Source organism: Molossus molossus, unplaced genomic scaffold (genome assembly GCF_014108415.1).
Source record: "Molossus molossus isolate mMolMol1 unplaced genomic scaffold, mMolMol1.p scaffold_m16_p_8, whole genome shotgun sequence".
Classification (NCBI taxonomy): Eukaryota; Metazoa; Chordata; class Mammalia; order Chiroptera; family Molossidae; genus Molossus; species Molossus molossus.
This window is the reverse complement of record NW_023425402.1, coordinates 111,260,186-111,271,222: the sequence shown is the minus strand read 5'-3', so window position 1 is coordinate 111,271,222 and position 11,037 is coordinate 111,260,186.

The window sequence follows — 11,037 nt, the reverse complement described above, 5'->3', positions numbered from 1 at the left end:
GTCCCCTCCCCAGTCCCTGCGGTCACGTGGGCTGGGACCCTGCCCCTCTTGGCCCTGCACCCGGGGTGCTCCCACTTGAGAAAACCAGAGAACAGTGGGTGGGTTCTAAACCGACGCCCGGTCTTAAAGGGGCACACCCTGCACACCCCAGCACAGGACCAACGTGACGGTGGCACAGGATGAAATACAGTTGGGTCTTTGCTAACGTGGTGTGAACTCGCGGTCGGTGGAGTACGTGTCCTCACACAGGGAACGGACGTGGCATGTCCCCCTCCCACAGGACGGAAAAGGTTTCGTATCAAGTTTTCAAGATGAACTCATCCTCTGAGCACTTATTGAAGAAACGCTATCTCTTTGGTGCCCGAACCAGTTGCCCCCTAGAAGAGTTGTTCAGGAGGAGATACGACACGTGGGTTTAAACGAGGCAGGGATCAGCCCTGGCCAGTTTGGCTCAGCGGTTGAGAGTCGGCCGGCGGACCAGAGAGTCCCGGGTTCGGTTTCCGCTAGAGGCTCATACCACAAAAATAAATAAAGAAAAGAGGCAGGGATCAGAACGTCGTCATTTCCCATGGCGCCCTCCATCTGCCGGCACGTCCCTCGTGGTGATGAAGGCCACGGCGAGTGGGAGAGGCCCTGTTCCGTGTTCGACGGAACCGTCTTTCTCCGTCCTGAGTGCTGTGTGCGAAGGAACCAGAGACGTGGAGGTGAGCCCGCACACACTCCCCACAACGTAAGGTGTGACCCAACCCCTGGCCGGTTTGGCTCAGCAGTTAGACAATCAGCCTGTGGTCCAGAGAGTGTGGACCACATTCCGGTCAAGGGCACACACCTGGGTTGCAGTTTGGTCCCCTGGTTGGGGTCGGGCGGGAGGCAACCAGTTGGTGTGTCTCTCTCACATGGATGTCTCCCTCCCTCCCTCCCTCCCTCTCTGTCTAAAGACAAATAGATGAATATCCTCAGATGAGGATTTAAAAAGGAAAGACAAGCCCCAGCCACAGCGACGGGGTGGCTCCTCCGTCCGACACAGGGGCGTCTGCTTGCTCGTGGTCCGGAGAACCTTGCAGTGCCGACTCAGAGGAGATGGGGGTTCTGTGCTGACACCGGGTGTCACTGCGGGAGCAGGCGCTGGTCCGTCCAGGGGGATGCCGCAGCACGGCCCCGGCCCGTCCGGGAGCTCTGCAGCCCGGGGTGGACCCGCTACGGGCCTCTCCCAGCGGCCCAGGAAGCCTGGGGTGGGGGAGGGCCAGCCGTGGCCGTGGCCGTGGCCGTGGCCTCACTGGGGCGACCAGACCACACATGCTTCTCAGAGCACAGCCGCCTCGCGCCTCAGGGGGACCCTGTGGAGGAGACCGAGTGGCACCTGCCAATGTCAGTGGTGGATTTCTCAGGTGGTGACTGACCATGGCCGGACCCTGGGCTGACAGCTTCCCGTGGGGTCTTTCTCGACTCGGAGGACCTCTGTCTGTTTAAAGAAGCTTCAGCCCTGGCCGGTGTGGCTCAGCGGTTAGAGCGTCGGCCTGCAGACCAGAGAGTCCCGGGTTCGGTTCCTGCTAAGGGCACGTACCTCGGTTGCAGTTTGTCCCCGGCTCCAGTTGGGGTCGTGTGAGGCACAACCACTCTCTGTGTCCCTCTCACATCGGTGTTTCTCTTTCTCTCTTCCTTCCTCTCTCCTTCCCACTCCATCTGAAGATAAATGCAAAAATGTTCTCGGGGGAGGATAAAAAACAAGAAGCAGCTTCAGAGGGAGCAGCACCCCACACGGAGGGCGCGGGGCTGCTGGCTGAGGTCTCCTGCGGGGTCACACAGCCTGGCAGCCGGTCAGGGCAACCCCGAGGCAGGCAGCTGCAGTGTGGGGACTTCCCCTACGGACCGAAGCGCTCCCCCAAAGCAGCCTCATTCATGGTCCAGCACGAGGGGCAGGGTGGACGCGAACTCAGTGCTCCACGGGACAGTGTCATGGTCATCCCAACCTGACGTCACACTCACACACACTCACACTCACACACACTCACACACGCAATGCAATAAGCAGGTGATGTACCATAAAACTGTACACTTGGAACCTATGTGACCTTATTGACCGTGTCACCTCAACACACGCCATTTTTAAGAAGAATAGTCACACAAAGCAGCTGGAAAACGAGGGCCACGTTGTCACCAGCCTGGCGCAAAGCTGAGGACGCTGCTGGCGCCCCATCGACTCCTCCAGCTGCAACGCCAGAAAGGACGCGCCGAGTCCCGGGGCTGCCGCGGGTCACGTGCGGTCCCCTCGCTGCTTCTCCGCGAGCTTCCTCGCACGTGTTCACTGTGGAAGAACCACTTGGGGGTTTTCCATCGTTTTGGGTTTGAAGCTGTTTCATTTTAACCTGCAGTGAAAATCGAAGAAGGAAAAGCGTTTCCACAGGGCGCACTTCGTACCCTTCAGGGTGTTGACCCAGGGTTGGTGTTCGAGGACAATATTCACTTGGTTTCTGCAGGGTCACATTTTCTCTGTAACAGTAAACGCCGTTTGAGGCGACTTCTGGTGCCTGAGACGCCGACCGCATCGGGAACGCAGCCCTTCGTGGCGGGCATGCTGCGGGTACCCCGAGGCCGTGATACTCTTCTGCGCCAACGGCAGCTCGGACGAGGGAGCCGGCGGGACCGTGCACGTCCGGCGACTGCTTGCCCCGGGGACACTCCCACTTTCTCTTCCTGAAACGACTCCATGTGTCTGTAAGTGACCTCGGCTCCTTTCTCCCAAGGCCCAGCCTCCCAAGCGTGGAGGAGAGCGTGCCCGGCGGTGAGCTGGTGCCCTGACTGCGAGGCTGGGTTCCAGGCCCGGCCAGTCACACGGACATGGGACCGAGGAAGAAAACGGACTGTCAGGAGCTTCTGGAAGTTCACAAGAAATCGTATGGGTGAGAAAAAGCAGCACCCCCTCCCGCAGGCCGAGACTCCCCAGCTGCCCCTCTGAGCTCGCGGCCCGTCCACGCGAACGCTGAGCTCGCGGCCCGTCCACGCGAACGCTGAGCTCGCGGCCCGTCCACGCGAACGCTGAGCTCACGGCCCGTCCACGGGAACGCTGAGCTCACGGCCCGTCCACGCGAACGCTGAGCTCACGGCCCGTCCACGCGAACACTGAGCTCACGGCCCATCCACAGGAACTCTAAGCTCACGGCCCGTCCACGCGAACGCTGAGCTCACGGCCCGTCCACGCGAACGCTGAGCTCGCGGCCCGTCCACGCGAACGCTGAGCTCGCGGCCCGTCCACGCGAACACTGAGCTCACGGCCCGTCCACGCGAACGCTGAGCTCACGGCCCGTCCACGCGAACACTGAGCTAACGGCCCGTCCACGCGAACTCTAAGCTCACGCCGTCCACCTGCCGCATCTCCCTGCCCTGGACCTCACCTCACACCCGCTGACTCATCTTTCTCCACCTCCCCTGACCCCTCCCACCCCCTCGCCGCTATAACACCCTTCATTCTGTGTTGCTTTTTACAACCTTGCTTACTCACTGACCTTCCCCACTGGAATATACATCTCTCTCTTTTTTTTTTTTTATCCTCACCTGAGGACATTTTTCTATTTTTTGTTCAGGTAGAGTGGGAGGGAGAGAGAGGAACAGAGAAAGAGAGAGAGAAACATCGATATGAAAGGAACACATCAAGTGGCTGCCACCCACACGACCGACCAGGGCCGGGGACAAACTGCAACCGAGGTACATGCCCTTAGCAGGAACCGAACCCGGGTTTCTCCGGACCGCAGGCCGACGCTCTAACCACTGAGCAAAACTGGCCAGGGCGGAATATACGTCTCTTAAATTAGGAAGTGTTATAAGAACTGTGTTTGTATTCGCAACACAAAATGAGTACCACTGTGTTCTCGATTTTTTTTTGAATGAATAAGTGCACAGTAAAGAATTATCTTTGCCCCCAGAGAGATCTGCCCTTTGCCCTCAGCTGCTGGGAGGTCATCTCCAAGTCCTTTGGGTGTCACCTGGCAGGGAAGCGTTGCTGTGGGGGGACCTGGGGCCAGCCGGTGGTGACAGTGTGGTGTGGGCAAGGTGGTCAGGTCACCCAGGATCAGCTCACCCTCCCCAGGGGCTGGAGGCTGAGCCGGCCGTCACCACACCTACACAGGGAACCTCCATGTGGTGTCTGGACACAGAGGCGCGGGGGCTCCCCTCACTGACGAGGCTCGGTGCCCATCATCACGCGTCTGTGAAGAGCCAGGAGCGCCCTGGCCGTTTGGCTCAGCGGTGGGAGCGTCGGCCCGTGGACCCGAGAGGCCCGGGTTCGGTGTCTGCTAAGGGCACGTGCCTCCGTTGCAGTTTGTCTCCGGCCCCGGTGGGGGTCGTGCAGGAGGCAGCCACTCGATGCGCCCCTTTCCCATTGATGTTTCATTCTCTCTCTCTCACGTTCTGTCAGAACAAAAATGGAAAAAAAGTCCTCAGGTGAGGATAAAAATAATAATGATAATAAATGAAGGAACAAGCGTGTATATAAAATATACTCCATGTAAACTGGAGGAAGGACAGAGAGGTTTCCCGAGTAGAAAGAGTACTGAAGTAATGGTGATTGGACATGGTCTCCGGGTTACAGGACTGAATAGGCGGGGTACCTGAGGGAGACGCTCAAGTATTGTAACTTCAAAGGAGAGAAAGTGAAATACAATTCAATCTTTTAAAAGAAAGGAGGGCCCTGGCCGCTGTGGCTCAGCGGTTAGAGCATCGGCCTGCGGTCCGGAGAGACCCGGGTTCGGTGTCTGCTAAGGGCACGTACCTTGGGTGCAGTTTGTCCCCGGCCCTGGTTGGGTCGTGCGGGTCGCAACCACTCGATGTGTCCCTTTCACTTTGATGTTTCTCTCTCTCTCTCTGTTCCTCTCTCTCCCTCCCACTCTACCTGAACAAAAAATGGAAAAATGTCCTGGGGTGAGGATAAAAAAAATATCTAAAAGAATGGAGGAAAAATAAGTGTGCTGAGAAAAAGCAGAACTTAAATAAAAATTCTAACTCTGATTTCCTATATTCGCAAGGAGGATGTGTAATTACTAATGTTTGTGTTTGACTTACTGCGTTAAAATATCTATAATTTAGAAAATTATGGTGTAAATTGAAATTTTGGTATAAATTAAGGGCTGGCTTTATTTATTTTTTAAATATGTTTTTATCGATTTCAAAGAGAGGAAGGGAGAGGGAGATACAGAAACATTGATTGGCTGCCTCCTGTGCGCCCTCTGCTAGGGACCGAGCCAGAAACCCAGGCCTGTGCCCTGACCGGGAATTGAACCTGAACTCAGCCCATGGGACGATGCTCCATCCACTGAGCCGCACCAGCTGGGCAAATGGTAGCTTCGATCTGTCAAAGTTTTCAGCGTGTTCAGAGGAAGATCTAATTCATTTCTCTGCTGTGTTTATGTGACTTCCACCCTGAGAAGCTTGCTCGTCACCAGCGTTCAGGGTGCCGTGGTGTGTCCTCCAGCAGCCCCGCCCTGGGCCGCGTGGCCGTGGTCCCCTCTGTTTCCCGGAGTGTGTATAACGGGCGCGCAGTCGGCCAGGCGTGGGCACAGGTGGGCTGTGGGGGCCCAGCTGGGACACGGCTGCAATTCCAGGCGCGTGGAGGACTTTCTCAAAGACAAAGAAGCGGCCGGACCGGCGAGATGCCGAGACAGGTCGTATGTGGGCCGGTGTCCAGCTGGAAAGGAATCTGATAAAGTCAAAGCCACACGACATGCGAGCCCAGCGGCTGGAAACAGTGTCTCGTTAGCTGTGGGCTTCCAGAGACGGGGACGGCTCATGAGCACTGCAGGGACACCTCCCTCGACTGGGAGCCATGCCCGCGGTCAAGACCCTGGGCTCTGGGCGAACCCTGGGCTGGGAGGATCCTGTTCCTGCCACCCACTGGCCTGTGACCTTGAGCAATGACCTCACCTCTCTGAGCCTCCACTCGTCACCCATAAACTGAAGCATCACACTCTGCCCGTCCCCTCGCCACGGCACGCGCGGCAGCACGGGACAGCACCCACCGTCAGTAACACCCACAGCGTGCGTGCCCAGCACACACAACGACCCTGCAAGCGGGACTTACCACCAGCCCCTCACTGCAGCGGGGGGGCCAGAATTATAGTTCAAATCCCCTGGACTCCAAAGCCCAAGCCAGGCTGAGCAACGTGAATTCGGTCGGCCGTGGGTCAGGACCAGGGTGAAGTGGGGTCCGATGTGTGTCAGGACCAAGGTGAAGGGGGGTCGGCCGTGGGTCAGGACCAGGGTGAAGGGGGGTCGGCCGTAGGTCAGGACCAGGGTGAAGGGGGGTCGGCCGTGGGTCCGGACCAGGGTGAAGGGGGGTCGGATGTGGGTCAGGACCAGGGTGAAGTGGGGTCGGATGTGGGTCAGGACCAGGGTGAAGTGGGGTCGGATGTGGGTCAGGACAGGGTGAAGTGGGGGTCGGATGGGGGTCAGGACCAGGGTGAGTGGGGTCGGATGTGGGTCAGGACCAGGGTGAAGTGGGGTCGGCCGTGGGTCAGGACCAGGGTGAAGGGGGGTCGGATGTGGGTCAGGACCAGGGTGAAGTGGGGTCGGATGTGGGTCAGGACCAGGGTGAATGGGGTCGGATGTGGGTCAGGACCAGGGTGAAGGGGGGGTCAGCCGGTGTCATGACCAGGTGACCGTGGGGTCGGATGTGGGTCAGGACCAGGGTGAAGTGGGGTCGGCCGTGGGTCAGGACCAGGGTGAAGTGGGGTCGGATGTGGGTCAGGACCAGGGTGAAGTGGGGTCGGCTGTGGGTCAGGACCAGGATGAAGTGGGGTGCGGACTGTGGTCAGGACCAGGGTGAAGGGGGGTCGGATGTGGGTCAGGACCAGGGTGAAGGGGGGTCGGCCGTGGGTCAGGACCAGGGTGAAGGGGGGTCGGATGTGGGTCAGGACCAGGGTGAAGGGGGGGTGTGGCGTGGGTCAGGACCAAGGTGAAGGGGGGTCGGCCGTGGGCAGGACCAGGGTGAAGTGGGGGTCGGCCGTGGGTCAGGACCAGGTAAGGGGGGTCGCCGTGGGGTCAGGACCAGGGTGAAGGGGGGTCGGCCGTGGGTCATGGACCAGGGGTGAAAGGGGCGTCGCCGGGGGTAGGACAGGTGAAGGGGGGTCGGCATGGGTCAGGACCAGGGTGAAGGGGGTCGGCCGTGGGTCAGGACCAGGGTGAAGGGGGGTCGGATGTGGGTCAGGACCAGGTTGAAGTGGGGTCGGCCGTGGGTCAGGACCAGGGTGAAGTGGGGTCGGCTGTGGGTCAGGACCAGGGTGAAGGGGGTCGGCTGTGGGTCAGGACCAGGGTGAAGTGGGGTCGGCTGTGGGTCAGGACCAGGGTGAAGTGGGGTCGGATGTGGGTCAGGACCAGGGTGAAGTGGGGTCGGATGTGGGTCAGGACCAGGGTGAAGTGGGGTCGGATGTGGGTCAGGACCAGGGTGAAGTGGGGTCGGATGTGGGTCAGGACCAGGGTGAAGTGGGGTCGGATGTGGGTCAGGACCAGGGTGAAGGGGGGTCGGATGTGGGTCAGGACCAGGGTGAAGGGGGGGTCGGATGTGGGTCAGGACCAGGGTGAAGTGGGTCGGATGTGGGGTCAGGACCAGGGTGAAGTGGGGTCGGATGTGGTTCAGGACCAGGGTGAAGTGGGGTCGATGTGGGTCAGGACCCAGGGTGAAGTGGGGTCGGATGTGGGTCAGGACCGGGGTGAAGTGGGGGTCGATGTTGGTCAGGACCAGGGTGAAGTGGGGTCGGATGGGGTCAGAGGACCAGGGTGAAGGGGGGTCGGATGTGGGTCAGGACCAGGGTGAAGGTGGGGTCGGATGTGGGTCCGGACCAGGGTGAATGGGGTCGGATGTGGGTCAGGACCAGGGTGAAGTGGGGTTCGGATGTGGGTCAGGGACCAGGGTGAATTGGGGTCGGATGTTGGGCAGGACCAGGGGTGAAGTGGGGTCGGCTGTGGTCGGACCAGGGTGAAGTGGGGTCGGATGTGGGTCAGGACCAGGGTGAAGTGGGGTCGGATGTGGGTCAGGACCAGGGTGAAGTGGGGTCGGCTGTGGGTCAGGACCAGGGTGAAGTGGGGTCGGCTGTGGGTCAGGACCAGGGTGAAGTGGGGTCGGATGTGGGTCAGGACCAGGGTGAAGTGGGGTCGGCCGTGGGTCAGGACCAGGGTGAAGTGGGGTCGGATGTGGGTCAGGACCAGGTGATAGTGGGGTCGGATGTGGGTCAGGACCAGGGTGAAGGGGGGTCGGATGTGGGTCAGGACCAGGATGAAGGGGGGTCGGATGTGGGTCAGGACCAGGATGAAGTGGGGTCAGCCGTGGGTCAGGACCAGGGTGAAGGGGGGTCGGATGTGGGTCAGGACCAGGGTGAAGGGGGGTCGGATGTGGGTCAGGACCAGGGTGAAGGGGGGGTCGGACGTGGGTCAGGACCAGGGTGAAGGTGGGGTCGGATTTGGGTCAGGACCAGGATGAAGTGGGGGTCGGATGTGGGTCAGGACCAGGATGAAGTGGGGTCGGATGTGGGTCAGGGACCAGGATGAAGTGGGGTCGTATGTGGGTCAGGACCAGGATGAATGGGGTCAGACGTGGGTCAGGACCAGGGTGAAGGGGGGTCAGGCATGTGGTCAGGACCAGGTGAAGGGGGTCGGATGTGGGTCAGGACCAGGGTGAGGGGGGTCGGATGTGGGTCAGGACCAGGATGAAGTGGGGTCAGCCGTGGGTCAGGACCAGGGTGAAGGGGGTCGGAGTGGGTCAGGACCAGGTGAAGGGGGGTCGGATGTGGTCAGGACCAGGGTTAGGGGGGTCGGATGTGGGTCAGGAACCAGGAGTGAAGTGGGGTCAGCCGTGGGTCAGGACCAGGTGAATGGGGGGTCAGCGTGGGTCAGACCAGGATGAAGTGGGGGTCGGATGTGGGTCAGACCAGGATGAAGTGGGGTCGCATCGGGGTCAAGACCAGGGTGAAGGGGGGTCGGAGGTGGGTCAGGACCAGGGTGAAGGGGGGTCGGATGTGGGTCAGGACCAGGGTGTGAAGGGGGGTCGGATGTGGGTCAGGACCAGGATGAAGGGGCGGGGGTCGGATGTGGGTCAGGACCAGGATTGAAGTGGGTCAGCCCGTGGGTCAGGACCAGGGTGAAGGGGGGTCGGATGTGGGTCAGGACCAGGGTGAAGGGGGGTCGGATGTGGGTCAGGACCAGGGTGAAGGGGGGTCGGCCGTGGGCAGGACCAGGGTGAAGGGGGGTCGGAATGTGGTCAGGACCAGGGTGAAGTGGGGTCGGATGTGGGTCAGGACCAGGGTGAAGGGGGGTCGGATGTGGGTCAGGACCAGGGTGAAGGGGGGTCGGATGTGGGTCAGGACCAGGATGAAGTGGGGTCGGATGTGGGTCAGGACCAGGGTGAAGTGGGGTCGGATGTGGGTCAGGACCAGGGTGAAGTGGGGTCGGCCGTGGGTCAGGACCAGGATGAAGTGGGGTCAGCACGTGGTGCAGGACCAGGTGAAGGGGGTCGGATGTGGGTCAGGACCAGGAGTGAAGTGGGGTCAGCCGTGGGTCAGGACCAGGGTGAAGGTGGGTCAGCCGTGGGTCAGGACCAGGTGTGAAGTGGGGTCGATGTGGTCGGACCAGGGTGTAAGTGGGGGTCGGAGTGGGTCAGGACAGGGTGAAGGGGGGTCGGATGTGGGTCAGGACCGGGTGAAGTGGGGTCGATGTGGGTCAGACCAGGGATGAAGTGGGGTCAGCCGTGGGGTCAGGACCAGGGTGAAGGGGGGGTCGGGATGTGGGTCAGGACCAGGGGGTGAAGGGGGGTCGGATGGGGTCAGGACCAGGGTGAAGGGGGGGTCGGATGTGGGTCAGGACCAGGGTGAAGGGGGGTCGGATGTGGGTCAGGACCAGGGTGAAGGGGGGTCGGATGTGGGTCAGGACCAGGGTGAAGGGGGGTCGGATGTGGGTCAGGACCAGGGTGAAGGGGGTCGATGTGGGTCAGGACCAGGGTGAAGTGGGGTCGATGTGGGTCAGGACCAGGGTGAAGGGGGGTTCTGATGGGGGTCAGGACCAGGGTGAAGGGGGGTCGATGTGGGTCAGGACCAGGGTGAAGTGGGGTCGGATGTGGGTCAGGACCAGGGTGAAGGGGGGTCGGATGTGGGTCAGGACCAGGGTGAAGGGGGGTCGATGGGGTCAGGGACTCAGGGGTGGAAGTTGGGGTCGGATGTGGGTCAGGACCAGGGTGAAGTGGGGTCGATGTGGGTCAGGACCAGGGTGAAGTGGGGTCGGATGTGGGTCAGGACCAGAGGTGAAGGGGGGTCTGATGTGGGTCAGGACCAGTGGAATTGGGGGTCGGATGTGGGTCAGGACCAGGGTGAAGTGGGGTCGGCCGTGGGTCAGGACCAGGATGAAGTGGGGTCGGATGTGGGTCAGGACCAGGATGAAGGGGGGTCGGATGTGGGTCAGGACCAGGATGAAGGTGGGGTCGGATGTGGGTCCAGGACCAGGATGACGTGGGGGTCGGATGTGGGTCAGGACCAGGGTGAAGGGGGGTCGGATGTGGGTCAGGACCAGGGTGAAGGGGGGGTCGGATGTGGGTCAGGACCAGGGTGAAGTGGGGTCGGCTGTGGGTCAGGACCAGGGATGAAGGGGGGTCGGGATGTAGGGTCAGGACCCGGGAGGGAGGGGGTCGGATGTGGGTCAGGACCAGGGTTGAAGGGGGGTCGGATGTGGGTCAGGACCAGGGTGAAGTGGGGTCGGATGTGGGTCAGGACCAGGATGAAGTGGGGTCAGCCGTGGGTCAGGACCAGGGTGAAGGGGGGTCGGATGTGGGTCAGGACCAGGGTGAAGTGGGGTCAGCCGTGGGTCAGGACCAGGGTGAAGTGGGGTCGGCTGTGGGTCAGGACCAGGGTGAAGAGGGGTCAGCCGTGGGTCAGGACCAGGGTGAAGGGGGGTCGGATGTGGGTCAGGACCAGGATGAAGTGGGGTCGGATGTGGGTCAGGACCAGGGTGAAGTGGGGTCGGATGTGGGTCAGGACCAGGGTGAAGGGGGTCGGATGTGGGTCAGGA